The sequence below is a fragment of the Manis javanica genome, chromosome 5, assembly GCF_040802235.1.
Source record: "Manis javanica isolate MJ-LG chromosome 5, MJ_LKY, whole genome shotgun sequence".
NCBI lineage: Eukaryota > Metazoa > Chordata > Mammalia > Pholidota > Manidae > Manis > Manis javanica.
Window position 1 is genome coordinate 79,685,964 of NC_133160.1, and position 18,895 is coordinate 79,704,858.

Genomic DNA, 18,895 nt, shown 5'->3' on the forward strand with positions numbered 1-18,895 from the left:
TACCCCTGTTCCTTACTTTGCCCAGGTATCTGCTATATACATGCCTACTTTCCATCAAAAAATATGAATATAAAATTTTAAACATTTTATTATAGTACTTCCATAATATTTTATGTTTGCTACAGCTTTGTCATTACTGTTCTTCAGTAATATTCTTGTCTCTTGCTAACCGTTTTCTTTATTCCATCAATCTTTAGCCTTTATAAAAACAGAAACAACCTTCTGTCAGTGGTCCTCTCATAACACTATCTAAACTGTACACTTCCTGTACAAAGTCAACCAGATCTAGAGGATACATCCTTAGCCTAACGGTCTCGATAGAATTGCTACATTTTCTACTTGTCAGTGTCCTTATTTAACAAAAAAGTTAATCTTAACTTCCTCGTTGTGATTTCAAATGATTCTCACAATAATCATGACAAATAAACAGATCAATTTACTTTTCAATGGCCATACTGTTACTCAAAAGCAAAGTCAGAACTAGTAGTTTTTCCACTGTGATTTCCTTTAAAATATCCACATATTCCCTTAACAAAACATATGTGTGTGTTTTAATACATATCTATTGAAAACAGATCCAAACAATGCAGAATGTATTTATAAAAGTAAAAGTCTCTTATGTCCATTCACAGAGATCTGTTTACCAAAGGCAGCCACCATTAACAGTTAAGTGTCCTTCAGATATTTTTTTGGCTATGCACAGACATTCATGACATAAACAGATTCAAGCATAATATTCTATACCTTTCTTTTATTTCCATCTTTTTTTTTTACCCTGGCCATCTTTCTAGCTCAGAACACATAAATTTATTTTCTTTATAAAGCTCTCTATCCACCAGTCCATTCTTTTTTTTTATTTGTTTTTTTCACCAGTCCATTCTTAGAAGTGGATGTTCTCTTTTAAATTGTCTATTTTAATCCCATTGGATATTTTGTAGTGTCTCAACTGTAACTGAGAAAATTTTACAAAATGTAAAAATCAAGTATTTACATTTCAAGTAAATCAGTTTTCTCTATGGTTTTATATGATATAATTTTTTGGTAAAATTAAAGCATGTATATTTTAATTTAAAACACTTGGTCAAATTATTTGAAATTGCTATAATAATTGGTTCTGAAAGACCATATCTGGCCACCATCCAAAAGACAAGAAATAACAAGTGTTGGTGAGGATGCAGAGAAAAGGGAACCCTCCACTGTTGGTGGGAATGCAAATTGGTGCAGCCACTGTGGAAAGCAGTATGGAGGTTCCTCAAAAAACTAAAAAATAGAAATACCATACAACCTAGTAATTCCACTTCTAGAAATATACCCAAAGAAAAAAAACCCTGATTCAAAAAGATATATGCACCTCTATTTTTACTGCTGTATTATTTACAATAGCCAATATATGGAAGTAACCAAAGTGTCCATCAATAGATGAGTGGATAAAGATGTGGTACATATACACAATGGAATATTATTCATCCATAAAAAAGAAAGAGATCCTGCCATTTGCAACAACATGGATGGACTAGAGGGTATTATGTTAAATGAAATAGGCCAGGAGGAGAAAGATAAATACCATATGAGTTCACTTATTTGTGGAATCTAAATACAAAACAAAACAAAAGGAACAAAAGAGCAGTAGACTCAGAGACACTGATGGTTCCCATGGGGAAGGGGCTGGGATGGGTGTGTGGAGAGGGAGAGGGGGATAAAAGGACCAAAAATTCTCAATCAAAAAAGTTGGTCACAGGGATAGCAGTACAGCATGGAGAATATAGTCAATAATTCTGTAACATCTTCCTGTGTTGACAGATAGTAGCTGTACTAGTGGGGTTGAGGATTTAATAATATGGGTAACTGTTGAACTACTGTGTTATAGTCTTGAAAACAATATAAGATTGTATATAAACATACTTCAATTAAAGAAAAGACCATGTCATCACCCAATTCATATACATTCATATAAACAAATATACTATGAAACATGTACTATATGTTAATATTGATATATACAGCACATTTTCATATATGCCAGTATTTTCCAGAAAATATTCTTTGGAGATACACACATCTATACTCCTGTGTAACTCCTTTTTCTGTAATGTAAATAATGTGAGTCAATAAACATGGTTTGTCTCCTATGGACACACTCTTAGAAAACTAATTGCATTGATTGATTTCATAATGATGAAACTACCGCAATAAGTAGCAAGCAAAACAAAAGATACCAAAATAGAATTTTCTTTTCACTTAAAAGGCAAACGGCAAATAATAAAAGTCTTCAAATAATAAACCACATGTCTTGGGCTTCTGTCAATTATGATAAATTATTTTGGAAGCACAATTGGGTATTAAAAACTTTTTTGAAAAAGGCTAAATATAGGTTTTTCTTTCAACATTTTTTAAACTTGCTTTCAAAGTTGCTTCTAAAAATCTCTTGGCAATTAATTGTCTTCCAAATATTACCCTCTTTGTAAGGTAAAAAAGACAAAAGATAATTAGTTCCTCTGGAAGTCTCTGTTTGACTGATTGTTCTGAGTAGAAATATGCATATTTGCAGATCTGCCAAGTTCAACCCATTTTGCTGGAGAATTCCCAGTGCATTGGATTTTTCCCAAAAAACTAAGCTGAGTTGTTGAAAATTCCTTTTTATCCATCTGCAAAATTTCACTCTCTCCCTCCACTGGAGGCACAGACACCCTTTACAGATATTAGGTTTAGATGTGCAATGAAACACACATTTGTTCCCTTTAAGTTTTACAACAATGAACACTTCAGTATCCCTTTTTGTAAGTATTTTATTTTAGAGCAGCTCTCAGTAACTGGAGTTCACCATTCCCTGTGGAGCTGAATAAAGCGTTTCTGTGATAGGCTCTTCCTATAACATTTGCAACTCTTACCATTATTTCAGAAGCACTTCTAAAAGCTGTAAGCATTTTACAATGTTTTCTTTGCACCACTGAACAACCCCAGTTGATGCAAGCAAAATGAAAAGGACCAGATGGATGCTGAGAAGGGCATGATCTTTTCTGTGAGATCAGTATTTCCAGCTTTAGTCCACTGGTCAGGGGAAGGTCCTGCTTTTGCAGACTTTGCCTCCTAAGCACGTGGACTCAGACATTGGAGAGCTTGTGATTCACAAAAGTTTGTGAAAACAAGTCTCTCCCACTTGCCCAAGAAGAAGATCCTTGCTCCGTTGTTTGTCTGCAAATTTTCAAACACTAAAAAAATATGGTTGACAACAATAATTAATTCAAAATTTACTCTTGTACCCTGTTTACCTATGAGACCAATATAACTAATAATGAATTACTAGCATTGCCAGAATTACAATTAATTTATACAAATTAAGTGGAGCAATTGCAGCAAAGGGAGGCAAAGTTTGCTTTGGAAAAAAAGTAAGTAATAAACTGGCTCATCAGAGCTTTGTCCACTTTGGTGTCTATTGTATACAGACCAACCACAGTGAGAGGTGGGTTCCAGGTGTGGTGCAGGAAACCTTGTTATAGAGTGAACACTTTTCTCCCCAAATTCTGTTCTTCCCTTTCAGAAAAAGAGTAGTACTTTGGTTTACTGAGTTTTCATTTTCTCCTTTTTTCCCAGCAAGAGTAGAAAAAAGGTTTTTATGTCAACTGTACATAGCTTTAACCAAAACATAACAGGAAATAGGATGAAACAAAAAATTTCCTCCAGTCCCAAGAACTGTATGTAAAATATAATTACAGTAATATAAGAATAATGTATCTATTAAATTTAGCTGAGAGAGAGTAGAAAGCTCTCATTTTGAGTTGATGGTTAGTAACACTTAAATGGATTAGCTGAACAAACCTAATTCTGTCATTACCCCCAATTACATATGTTTTTCAGGAAATGCATGGCTTGAGAGTTTAAGTACCTAAATCTAAGCAAATTATGTTAATTATTGATCAGAACAAGGGTCAATATTGCATCACTATAGGAAATGTCTCAAATACTATGTTTGATTTACCAAAAAAAATAAGAAATTCACCAGTGATGTATAAAAAGATTTTTGACATCACAAGCAAAGAAAAATGCACAAATAGTCAATTCAGGGTATTCTATTCCCTAATATTTGAAAAGTTTAGTTTTTGCTATTACCTCCCTAGTAGTCCTACAAATTTAAAGAAACCTTAAAAAAGAGTTTAAAAACTCAAGAGTATAAAGTTTCTATCTGGCTCACATGATGTCATATTTAGTCCTTTTAATTATTCTCATGTCCTTTGGCTATTTGCTTCTCTTAACTAGCACAGATTTCATACACCATTAGATGTAGACTTTAATGTGTGATTTCAGGAATATGCACCTAAATAAAAGGTGTCAGGGACAGAGCCCAGAACTGAGCTCCTTCCCCTTCCCCAAGGAATGAATCTAGGAATGAAAGGACAAAGCTCTCCCCAACAATGCGCCAGACTTCCGGGGTCAGGGATGCTGTGGCGAGTCCTTGGCAAGCCAGAGCTCTTCCCACCTAACCTCAATATTACAAGCTCCTAGTGGTCTGAGCCCTGCAGAAATAATCCTCTAATCACCATACTACTTAAAAGAGGTCTTGTGTAGAGGCAAGTAAAAACAGAGGAGGTTCCAAGGATACCAACCAGCCCTCTTCTCACTATGTCTCTAACAGTTTTGAGCTTTGCTTTCACAACCTCAACTGCTTCTAAGTCCAGCTGGCTGTTGAGTCCAACTTCACTAGGCTACTTTGGTCTTGAAATAAAATGATCTGCATTTAAATTTTAGCTCTACTACATTTGGTGGTAATATAGTGTGTGAGTTTGAAAAAGCTTATGAGACTCTATGAACCTCTGCTTTCATCAAATATAAAGTCAAATCATAATATCTACCTTATTGGGATGCTATGACTATTACAAATAATTCATGAAAACTTTGGGTTTTCTGTGTGGCACATATCATGTATTCAGTACTGCCCCCTATTGTTTAATTACCATGTCTTTATAACCCTGTTATCAAGTGCTACATACTCCAATTTAGCTGTCTTTTGACCAGTCCTTATCTATGTCGTAGTTTCCAAAAGGGCACTGACATTTTCTTGAAAACATTAAGTTCCATGTCTATGAATACTGTCAGCCCCAGACAAAGCCATACCAACGAAAGAGCAACATCTCGCTACCTTACGTACTTACATGGCAGCTGAATATCAAATCAGATGAATCCTCCCTGCCATAGTCGTATATCCATCCTTTGAGGACATAAAGAATGGTTCTACTAATGAGCTTAGAAAAGGGTTCTCCATTTACACAATTTGGTCATCCTGATCAGCAGAGTTAATTAAATGGAATGCCTGACTTTTCCCACCCCAGATTTGCAACATTCTTAAGCAATGGTTTTTATGGAGTTTCTTGGCCAAAATTAGTATCTATTATCACTAAAATTAGCAATATACGATAAACATTAAGCACTTTGGCTCAAAATAGACACTAACCTGATTATTCTATTATAGAGAAAAGATTATCTTCAAACCACAGTTAATTTATCTTAAGAACTTTATATTTTAAGGAAACCCAGTAGAGATGTGATCACCTAGAACTGTAATTTTCAAGAAATGCTCCATGGAGGTTCAATGGTGATGCCTCAGGGGACCTACCCAAAAGTGGGATGAGGAGGAGAGGAAACAGGTAGTGGTAGTGACAGTAGGGGGGTTCCCCGTGTCTACTGAAGCTAGAACTGTTCTCTTTATATCTTTATTTACATCAGATTTTATTTTTCAAAGTGGTTTTGCAACTAAAAAAAAAAAAACACCAGGAAATCTTTGAGCTAGAAGATCTCTTATAAAGAGCTCCATGCCCTTAAGTAAACACTCTTAAAATCAAAATGGGAAATAGAAATTAAGAGTTTCTAGTTAAATGTGCACATTAACATTCTTATAATTCAGTGTCAACAAACTGAAGTCCTTCATCTTCTGGGCCTCTTTAATACCTTCACAGTCTAACTCCACTTTCCAAAGGATGCTTGCCAGAATGTGCTTGGAAGAATATGCCAAGCTAATGCTGTCCCTGACCAGGGACAGTAGACTCCCTCCATCATGGGAAATAGGACGTAAGTTTTGGATTTTTAAAAAACTAATCCTTTCACAAAAAAAAAGTATCCATTTCTGATTTTTCAAAAGTAATATTCATACATATATTTTTAAGTAATATTTGTATTTTTATAAATATGCATAATATATATATATTCATGCAAACTAAGAGAACAGACCACACTTAGCTGAATGTCCTCAAATATGGTTCCATCTTAATTCTATGAAAGAAGGTAGTTATTTATAGGTTTAAATAAATCCTTTTACAATTTAAGGCTTGACATGATCCACAATGGTTCACTAAGGGTTGTCATCAAATTGAAATCTTAAGACCACTGGCAATAGTCAGGGAGTTTGTTGACACTACAAATTCCCAGTTATTGATACCTGCCTGGTCTACCAACACTGCCCCCAGTGCAACTTCCCCTCTCCATTCTTCCCAAACACTATTTCAAACTTTTCTTCTTTCTTCAAATCCTTATTAAGTACTCCGATCATACCCTCTTCACAGAGAAAATAGAAACCATTGTTGACACACCAGTAAACTTCCCCTACCAAGTCTATAAGCCTATCTGCATCTGTACATGCCTACTATGACTGCCTTACTTATGCCAAGATACGCATCCTCCCACCAGCTGTGGAGAACCCTTCTTCCTACACTGCCCACACCATCCCTTCCTTCATTCTCAGAAACCCACTCCTTCAGTCTTTCCTCTTCTTCTGCATTGTTCCCATTACATTTAAACATGTTCAAGACTCTTTCTTGTTCTCAGCATCACTGTCCAGTTACTTGATTCTATCCATTTTTATTCACCAACAAAATTTTCAAAGACCTATCTTTTTTGTTAGCTCCATCTTCTTAACTCCTATTTATTCCTCAACCCACTCCAATCTGGCTTCTCCTACTGCTATTCCACCAAAATTCCCTTGCCAAAATCACTAAAAATATTTATGTGAAAATGTCTGGTGGGTTTATTGAAGTCTTCATCTCCTGTGATGACATTCCCTGTCAACTCATTATTCTTGGCTTTCTTTCAAATATTGGAATGGGTCCTCTGTTCTTTATCATAGTATAATCTCTACAAAAGTGGCCTCATCTATTCACACAGTCTTAGTTACCAACTGTGAGACAACAATTCCCAAAAGCCACCACAGATCTCTCCCCTGAGTTTCCAAGACCCATTTATCCAGCTGCAGACCTATCATTTTAAAGTTTCACTGGGATCTTAAGTGAAGCAGATTGTTTCATTATATATTAATATAATAAGACATGGTAATATCTTTCATTCCAGAAAAAAAGCCCAAGCTGATTAGCACTTTCTCAGTATTAAAATTAATAAAATTGCCTAATTATCAATTGACACTCAAAAAAATTGCCACAGTGGAGAAAATTTATGCTCATTAAATTATCATCATTAGAAGAGTATAAACTTTTTGGTGTAGTTATTTCCCCAACTTATTTTCAAACTTCTCTTCAAATTAAGCCTCTTCAGCGGCACCTGGCCTGAAGTTTAGAAGGCACTTCAGGACATATCTAAACAAAATTAGAAATTATTGTTAAATTGTGATTTTTATGCAGAGGTTGAGTTAATTTCTCCTCTTTTAATATTCTTATCTATCTTCTGCTCATTGGAATGGATTGTTAATTTAGTATAAGGGCTAATACATGCTTCAGCATATCTAAAATAGTGTTGGTCTTTGGCATGGCTGTCAATGTTAACGGGATCACACAGCTCATTGAATAGTTCATAATGCAATTGTTTCCCTTTTAACTGGCCATGATGGTTTCAATATTTTAAAGATTTCTCTTAGAAAAGAGAGACTCTTCTAGGTGAGATTCATGACTTTTAAAAAATCAAATTTCCACAAATCATGAATGTGGCAGATATCCAAGACTAAGAATTTTTATATTCTATTATTTTGTTAAGTGTACCATTTCCTATCCTCCCTCTCTTTCTTTTACTTCAATTTTTTTTCTTGTAAATGGAATCTGGAAGATTCACCACACTGAGGCAATCAATTTTAATTATCTAAAATCAAAGTGCCTTATTGACAAGTTTAAAGTAGTCAATTTTTTGAAGAATTCTGACAATAATGTTTTGATCACAGAAACCATAAAATGCAAGAGAAAACAAAATGATGACTTTGATGCACAAATCTAATGTGTTCATTTTGTTTCTTGCATCTAATTTCTTTCCCCAGCCTTCCTCTTTCCATCAATGAGTATGTTGATAAAGGGATCAATTTACCTTGCCAATCCCAAATAATACTGACAATAATTTCTTAGACTTCAGAAGGAAAAATATTAACATATATTATATTTCCCATAATTAAATATTATTAAAGCTATATAACACCTTTTAATCTGTCTACGTCTACATAAAAATACACCAAAATAGTACTTAATTACATTCCAATCTCTGTGTCTTTTTAAAGGATTCCTTTTACAGTAATATTAAAATACCAAAAGTACCTTTTGCAACATTGTTGTCATTTGAAATGTGAGTTCTTCATGTCCCTGTTCAGTTACTTACCTAAAAGAACAAAAAAGAAATGTAAGTTTGAAATCATTTGGATTTATTATTAAGAACAAATTTCACATATCTACTAAAAACAGGTTTGTAGTAGGCACTAATAAATTATAAGAAATTGTCACTCTTATAAAAATGCAAAAGAGCAAAACAAGAAATAGTAAATACTTCAAGAGCTCAGAAAAGTAGACAAAACAGAGTCCATGAAGAAATGGGAAAATAGCTTATAAAAAAGGAACAGGAAATGTCCATTTAATCGTAAGGACAAACCAACAGCAGATTTAAGATAGCTGAGATCATTGCAAACAAGACAAAATTCTTGTGTTCATACTTGAGATTTGTTTTCATTGGTTTAAATTTAGTATGCCGAACATTTAGCCAATATACTTTGGTTGATGCGTTGGTATCATATATTCTGTATGGAAGTTTACACACCTATATTAAAATGATTACTGTTAAACATTACAAAAACAATGAAATAATTTTAGGAACAACAAAAATCACTCTTACTTGACTATGTGTACTCAACACTGTATTTATTCATGGTCTTTCTCCTTTAAGTCTATGAATAGGAATACGTACTCATTTAAACTCGGTGAATATGAACCTAGCATGAATGAAAGCATGCATTCCTTTAAACACTGTAAATACAAAACATTGTGTTCCTTTGTTTTACTTATTATTATTTATGACTAATTTTCCATGTCACTGACAGTGTTCGCGCATGTCACTTAAATGTCTGCACATTTGTGCATTGAGCTGCTGTTTCATAATTTACTTAGTCATTATACTTTTAATGACATTTAAATTATCAAATTTCTATAAGAAATAATTCTAGTAGGAGTAAACATACATCCTTTTTATCTCTTCTCAGTTCCATCCATCTTTAATACTAATTTTTGATGATTTATGTGTGCCCCTACATCTGGTAGGATTTTTCTTCACTGCTCTTTTTTTTTCAGAATATACTTTTATATCCATGCCTATGTCTTTTCCAATTGAAGCTTAGTATCAACTTAAGATTAATTCCTTGAAGTCCAACCACTTATTACAGATACTCAGTCTATAAATAAACTTGGTAAGTACTGACATCCCAATTGTTTGTCATCTTTTATTCCTATCTTCCTTCTCATCTCCCTAAAAAGTATCCCAGTTTTCATACTATAGTCTGTGAAAACCCTTTACTAAGCTCATTGTAAAATACTTAGTACTTATTCTTACAACAGGATCTTCATTCTCTCTGATATACCTTAATGCTGTTAATTCCTGCCATTTTATTTTGTGTTGGTTCTTGTTAGAAAGCTTAAAGGCTCTTTAGAGTTTCTGATACTTCTCTAATTACATAACCATTTTTAAAATTATAAGGAAAATACATCAATTCTTCTTGAGTATCCCTGTGTACAAGTTTATATAATTAGGCAGATAGACTATGACATACAGAACAATTTGGAGTTGATGGTAATGAGGTCAATTAAGATGACTTAGCCACATTTCAAAAGCAGGCACTGATTTTAGTGTGTACACCCAATGGAATTGTGCTGCCTCACACATAATATTCAAGCATTTTTTTAGAAGCCTCTATGTATCAACAAAATTAGTTTTCCTAAACAGATTTTTCAGAGAAAACTTACTATAGAATGTATCTTTTGCTTTTTCTCAAAAAGCTATTTTAAGGGTGCTTGTGCCTTATGAGAGAAAATGTCAAAGGATGTGAACTGCGGTTTAAGAGGAAAATCCTGGCTTTGGAGTCTTATTGGCCTGGCTTCAAGGCCTCATCCCACTTGCTAACTTTAGGCTCTGGGCAAACTGCGTAAACTCTGAGATTCAGTTCTCCTCATGAAATGAGGTTACTTAGAGGAATAGAGGTAGTAAGTAGGATATGCCTGTCATAAATTTGGCATTCAAAATATGGTGGGCATTATGATTTATTGGCAGAAGGCTATGTTCTAGGCTTCATTCTAAGCATCTTACATATGTTTATTAATTTAGTCTTACAAAAGTCATATGGAACGTTATGCACACTTAATCCATAAGGAATGAGTTCACAATCCATACTGAACAAGTTCATAGTAAGAATCAAATCTGACCCAGGATTTTAGTCATGTCTCTGATTCTGAATCAATGTTCTTTCCACTATGACATCCTATCTCCCTGTCTTTCATTTTTATTCCTTTTCCCTACTGAGATTCAGCTTTTCATAAATTCTAAAGACTTTCTGTTAATTTGAAAAGATTGGAAAAGGGTCTTTTCAAATTTACTTCAAAGTTAGATGAATAATGTCTATAATCTTGAAACTGTCATTAAAAACTTTCTATTATCTATCGAACTCAAAATACCTTTTCCAACATTATCGCTACTTTCCTTACTCATTCTACAACCAGATCAAATTATTTTCCATTCCCATTTACAAACACGCAAAATTTATGTCATCTTTCTGTCTCCATGCTCTATCTCAACATCAATCATATTTAAAGACTCTTATGACAAAAGAAACAATATGTCTTATGCTAGTTATTTTCTAGGCATCACGGAGCTCCCAGCTGTTCTCTTCTCTACCCTGCTCTTGTCCTGTGAGCTTGACCTCTGAAGACTGTGTCACACAAGCTCCCTTGCCCACTGGCTTCCATCTGGGATTGGCTAGTGGGAGGCACCAGCAAGAGATCCCAAAGTGGAACAGGAGAGAGAGTAACATGTTCTTCTTCATGTCCCACCCCTGCTTTGACATTCTGGCAGTGGCTGCATCCCTCTAGCACTACAGCTACCCCCTGACAACCCTTCTGCATTTTAGAAACAGATGCCTCCACCTCGGTCTCTCAGGTCTAGCACAGGATGATGATGTTCGCCCCGAGGTACCTCACCACCCTTTGGTGGTTCCCCTAACCTGACTCACTTCTCTTTAAATTTTCTCTTCAAGAATCCTAGCTGAGTTTCCCATCTATTTCTTCTCATAAAAAAAAAAACAGAAGCATATAAATTATATACAGATAAGCATATAAAGTAAAAAGAAAGATACTCTTGGAATCATCAGGCTTAACAAGAGACACATGACTTTCAAAATCACTCTATGTACATACATATAGTTATTGTCTTAAAATTATGTAATGTTGTTTTGGAAGTTGATTTTTCATTCTCATGGACCTTGACAATGCCAGTATATAAAAATTCACCTCATCCTTTTAAATATTTTCTTAGCCTTTCAGAAAGTAGGCATACCATGTATCTATTTAATCAAAGAAAAGACACTTCCCTTCACAAAACATCCAAAATTATGTTTTAATTTATATCCTTAGTTTTAATTTATATCTTCAAGGGTTACATCCATAATTCTTATATGAAAGAAACTTGAGGGATGATATTTACTTTCAGAGTCAGCCTAAAATCCATACAATAGCATTAGATGAAATTGCTGGCTGATGAATATTAAGTTGGATAGGCATCTCCTGTCTCACAGTTAAACTGTAGTGGATAAAACTAGAGATGCCTGTGACCTATCATTTCTTCTTCCTTTTATATCTACCAGTTATTAAATCTAAAAGGTCAGAAGGTACACTAGCCTTCTTGTATATATTATATATTTATTCTTCATGACATATAATACAGGAATTTTAAATCCCCTTTACAGATGAGACAACTAATCATTATAAAGTTACTTGCCCAGGTTTCGTAAGCTCTAGAGCCAGGACCTATCCATCTCCAAAGACTTCTTTTTCATTATATCCTGTTGACTCCTTTAAAGTATTTGGTTTATTTCCATTTTATTTAATATCCAAAGATTACACAATTCTTCATGCCACAGTCATAGTGTTTTACATCAAGTTGTGCTATCTGCTAATAATGTCATAATATATTATGTTTTCATGAGATATTACTTGGCCTATGGTCTCATTAAGACATTAATATATTATGTCTTCATTTTATTTTCTTTTACTCTTCAAGGCAGATTAGAACTTCAAGAGTTATCAACTGACATTCAAGCCATGATTGGTTATGAAAACATGAAGGATTCAAATTTTAAAGGGTTAGAGATGTTCCAATGGCTAAAACAGACCCCTGGACCAATTACAGCATAATCACTACACGTACTTAAGAGTCTAGAACCTCACCACAGTATAATTTTTTAAGATTTTATACATTTTACAACTTCTCCAAGGATATTGCTCTGCATATTAAAGTTTGAAAACATAAGACAAGAATCATTGCCCTATTTCAGTGGGCCTTAGACCGGCAGCATTATCATGAACTTGTTAGAGATATAAGTGTTTGAACCCCACCCCAGAACTTCTGAATTAGAAATTCTGTGTGGGGCCAAATAATTTGTGTTTTAGTAAGATTTCCAGGTGATTCTGATACAAGTGAAAGTATAAGGACCACTGCTCTCTGTAAGCAATTTCCTGGACCCTTTGTACTATTTGCTTTCTCTCACTTAAGGACTATTCCAGACCCATCTTAAAGCCAAGGCATTGTCACTCTCAGTTTCCCAGGAGTTCTCTCTGAACTCCCAATAACAGGTCTCTGGTACATACAGTGTTCAGTGCCCAACATTTCTCTTTTCCTGCCCTTATCTTATTTGATCTATTCTATGTCTAATCTAAAGGTTAAAGTTTCAGCAGATGCAATGTCCACATTCACATAACCTTAGTAGGAGCTTCCAAAAATCATAAACAGGCTTTCAGACACTTCAGTCAGAACCACTGTTTCAAATTCCCTTAGAATTGTGTAGGTTACCATAGAGATCAGATGGTTAGCATAATACTTTTTTGAAAACATCTTCCCATAGTTCACTTTGTATGTGGCTAACAACCCTCCCTGGGCCTTACTTAGTACCAATTCAGAAAGTACAATATTTAAGCATTCATAAGTAGTATCCATGGAAAAAATTAATTAAATGGAAAGAACATCGCCTCCATGAGTCAAAAGAATAAAACAAGTTCACAAAAACCTTGTCCAATTAAAGTCCAAGGCAAATGGGCAATAACATCACAGAATATTAGTTATGGACCAAGTTGCTTTCCAGCTCTTTTATTAGTAAATGCTTTAACAAGGACCTGACTCCACATCTCACACAATAATGCAAAACATGAAGGGAAAATCAAAGTTGTATGCTGCATGCTGAGCAAAGGGTTCCATCTGACACTTAGAACTGGTGGCACTCAACTACTTTTAATTTTAGTCCCAATTTCAAGAAACTGCCAAAGCTAGAGAGCTACTACATGAAGTCCTTGTTTCCAGCTCCTGTTGGACCATTCTGTCAAGCCTTTGAATACTTTGAGCTCCACTGACAGAAGACACATTATTTCCTTTGGAAACTAAAAAACAGTTCCTGGGCCTTTGCATAATGCTTATTCTTCTCCAAGAGAATGGAGAGCAATTTAAGTGTTCTCCTCTTCACTGTGAGCCTGTAACTCTGTTCTCTTAATGATGCAGTATCTTGTGCTTAGCTCAGTTTAAAGTGCACTTTCTTGGCCTCCTTCAGATCCACAATTCAATTTGATTCTCCTGGCCTCTGACTGTAAATAGCTTTCCCTGGTGAATTATATCATGCCTCTTATTTTTCTTCCTTCAAGACAGAGTACTTTGCTTAGAGGCTGGCAAAGAAACAATGCTGAAAAAATTTGCAACAAATAAAATACTAACTAAACAGATACTCTCAGCATCAGTTTCACAATATCTGTTTCCACCCTAAACTTAACAGAAAACCTCATATGAAGGTAAAGACTCACTAATTTCAATAGCACTTTTCCATCTAACTTTCACAACTCCTTGTAAGAATAATAGGTACAGGTGCTTTTCCTAGTGTTCTAGCCACTTTGAATGTGTTTCCATTCATACCTTAGAGTTACCTAGTCAGAACTGACTATTAAAAACCCTATCTGAACTGGATGAATACTTAGAAGACATTGTAGGAACCCCAGAGGCTAAAAGTGATACATCTGAAATCTGAAAGAAAGGATTCCCTCCAAATATGCAATACCAACAATATACAAGGCATAATTCAAGTGTCTTCCAATCTAGCTGGGATAATTAAGCAAAAAATGTAACTAATAATAATAATAATCTATCCGTATATAGTGTTTCCAAGTACCAAAAATGTATTAACACTTTACACACATTATCTCAAATATTATCTGAACCAACCCCATGAAAATCTTTGTGTATTTACATTCTATAGACAGGGAGAATGTGACTCTGAAAAGTAAAGGGACTTGCCCAAGACCATACTGCCAATAAGTGGTTGGGCTGAAAATCAAATCCAGATCTCTCTGATTTATAAAGCCTAAGTCTTAACCACAGGTGGTTCTATAAATCAAGGTAATGTTAAATAGGTGGCATAATGATAGATCAGGTATTAAATGGCCTGGTGGTATATAATCTTTACAAAAGTGAGGGAACTTAAGCTGAGCTTTGAGGAAGTTAGGAGAGAAAAGAAAAGGAAATTGGAAGGAAGGAAAGATAAAGACCCAAAGGAGAAGGTGAGTTAATATTGGTCTAAGTAAAGAAACAAAGCAGGACCTCTCAAGGCAAATTCAGAAGGCCAGTATGGTGGGGGAAGAAGGAACATGCAAGAACATAAAAGTGAAAGCCTGAGTTAGGGTCAGATTTTACAGGCATGAAATGTCAAGCTATGTAGGTTGACCTGCAATGATATATATGGCAAGTCACATTTTGAAATTTTCAGTAAGGGAATGACATGACCAAACTGAAGTGTTACGGAGATTCACCCAGCAAGTGGGCAGCCTGTCATGGACAGGAGCTAGATAAAGGTAACCATAGTGTGAACAATGTTCTAATAAGGATCTGACAGTTGCAAAACACCTCAAGGCTTAAAAATTGGATCCTAACTCCTAAATGCCAAGTCTGCATCAGTTAAACAAACCTTCTGGACTTACCGGTGAACTTCTTTTACCCTTCCCAGGGAAATGCTAGGACTAACACTGGCAGAGGCTCCACCCAGTAGCATGTGAGCTTCATGAGGCAGGGATTGTTGCTTAATTGCTGACTCTCTGTACCCAGAACAATGCCTAACATTGAGTAGACGCTTGAATGAATGAATGAGCCAAAATGCTCAATCATGTAGATATCTAATTCCAGGCCCAATTATTAGGTAGAATAGAAAGAAAGAGAAGTAGAAATATATTTTTATGCAGACCATCATTTACCCATTTTTTATATAAATCACACTCCTCCATATGTGAATATTATACAATGCCTCATCCAAATCAAATGCAGTGTAGACTCCTAGACACTGAGAAAGGACTGGGGGTTACCATGGGGGAGGCACTGGAGTGGGTGAGTGGGGAGTGAGAGGGGGATAAAGAAGCACAGAAATTCTTAATCATAATATAAATTGGTCACAGGGATGGTAGTACAGCATGAATATATATATATATAGCCAATGACTCTATAATATCTTCCCATGTTGACAGATAGTAACTGCACTAATGGGGTTGAGGATTTAAGAATGTGGGTAACTGGTGAATCACTTGTGTTGTATATTTGAAACCAATGAAAGATTGTTTAAAAAACAAACCTAATAGGAAACTGAAAAAAAGTATAAAATAAATTGGAAAATAAAGTGCAATGTTCAGACCTTGTTTGGGCCCTGATTTGAACAAATCTGCTGTTCTAAAAAAGCATGTTTGAGAAATATGGACATTAGATACTTGTTATTAAATTATATTTGTACAGGTGTGATAATGGCATGGTGGGAAAACAAAAAAGCCTTACTAGTTATAGGCATAATGAAATATTTTAAGTAAAATGACATAATATTTGGTGATTACTTTAATACACTAGCAAAATTAAATGAAAAAAATGCAGAATGGGAGATAGGTGAAACAAATTAGCAAAACAATGATGGTGTTTGAAGCTGATTGGCTACATAGGGATTCATTACACTATTCTCCTTACTTCGTCCTATGTTTGAAAACTTCCATAAAATATTTTTTAAGAGCCTCATGAAATGTGGGTAGTAAAACAAAAACAAACATAAAAATTTTAGTCTATGCATGGAGATGTCCACCAGGCAGCCTGAAAATATGGCTATACTCATTCATTCAGCACATGAGTATTGAGTCTACAATGTGTTGGAGGATATTCAAAGGTGAATGAGACACTGCCCTTGCCCTCAGAGATCTCATAATCTTACAAAAGGGCATGACAGAAAACTAGTGATAGCTATTCAGAGTCATCACGATGTGCAGTTTTGGGCAAGTTACAGTGGGGGCACAAGGGACATAACTGAACTTTACATTTAGAAAACTCGGTCTAGCTGCAGGGAAGCTAATAAAGGAAAGCAAAGAAAATGAGGATAGGAACTGAGGCAATAGCACTGAAACTAAAGAAGAGAGGATGGTGTGGGGAAAATGAAAGTTCCTATGGCCAGGATTCTCACCCAACCCGGGTCAGCTTGCTCACTGCCCACATGTGGGCAATACATTGTTACTGACTCTATAAAGAGCTCCGCCCTGTGCTCTGGGCTGCAGGGCTGCAGGAAAGCAGAGACTGGGGTGGTGGCAGCGCCGAGGACGGAGACTGAGACGGCTGCGGGGGCGGAGGGTCCAGAGGCAGAGACCGGCTTGATGCAGACTCGCTCTGAGGTGGAGGGAGTTCTAGCCCTTGACCTGCCACAATGGAAATAAAGTTGGATATAAACGCTTTCACCCCAGGAACGTTCCATTGTCATTTTTCAGTCACACCGAATCAAGAGTGAACTTGCCAGGGGCTGAAACCCACTAGCAAGACAGATGGATAGAAGAAATTTTAAGGAAGTAATATACTTCTCATACTATTGATAATTTGCTTTCAATGATAATAAAATATCTCTATTAGATGCCTACTTTGCACCCAAATCTGCAAAGAAAACCATGTTTTTGATCCTCTCATCTATGTTACTGCCTAAGAAAATGGTGCTTTTATGTGTGGGCCAGAGAACAAAAAAGAAAATTGTATATGCATGCACACTGTGGTAATAATATAAATGCTAATTAACAAAATGAGGTAAAAAATATGGAGAACTGTATCAATAAATAGTATAAAAATCATTTTGGATATCACTAAGAAAATATGTAAATACACAATCTATACAGTGGGTTTTATTTAAAGGGAACTCCTTTTGCTGAACTCAGAATGTGATATTTTGAATCCAAATACTACAGAGTATATTTAGTTACTAAAGTTATATTTGCATTCCATTAAGGAAGTTACTTTCCTAACTTTCACTAATATTAAAATGGGTAACAGTATATACAAGTAACTACATACCTGAATTATTCTTTGTAATGTTTCTCTCACTCAATTTTCAATAAAAATAATGAACCTGAGCCCACAGGAAAGATTTCACAGTCCCATCAACTGGAGTAAGGCTAGAAAGATGCAGAAAAGTGTTAGGAAATGCCTCTTCCGTCTCTGAATAAGGTGTTCTGAATTGCTGACTGTACCCCTGGATGGTGACTCCTTTAATGTCTCTCAGACCTCAGTGAGATATCTGAGCCAATGGTCATGATCCTCAGGACAGCAATTCCTTCCTGGGGCTGACATTTCCCAGAGAAAAAGATCATCTTCAGTGTCCTCCCTTTTCATCTCTTGATGGGTCAACTATATGCATAAAAAATTTATCTCCCTTGGGGAGTGGTCTAAGTCATAGTTTAGATACCTACGTCTGCGTTCTCTAGACAGAAAAAGGAAAACAAATATTGTTTCATTTGTTTTCATTATACTGAAGTCCATTTCCTCATGTTAATGTCCAAATGACCTTCCAAATGTAGAGTCTAGTACTCTTACTTGAAATACTAGCACTGGTTTAAAAATAGTTGACTTCAGTGAAGAAACCTGACAAACACTGTTCCAGCTGGGTGACCAAGGATCACGTCAACGGGGCCAAGGGATGCTGATGGCATTACCTTTGAGAGGATGTGATGAGAATGGGACTCTGTGATTTTCTTCTCAAAAACATTGAATCTGATCTAAACATGGAAAAAACCTCAGACAAATTCCAACAGAGGGGTATTACAATGTACTTGGCCAGTACTCCTCAAAACTACCAGTGTCATCCAAGACCAGGGGAAGGCCTGAGGAGCTCTCGCAACAAGAGGACACTGAAAAGACATGATCACACATAATATAATGTGGTATCCTGGATGGGATTCTGGGACAGAAAGGGTTAAAAACCAGGTTCAAAACAGTAGGTAAAAAACTAAAGGAGCTCTCAATAATTTTAACTAATAATATTATAACCAATTACTATAATTAATAATTTATTATTATTATTATTATATGGAGTTCTTCATCAGCTTGATTTTTCTGTGGACAAAAAACTGTTCTTTAA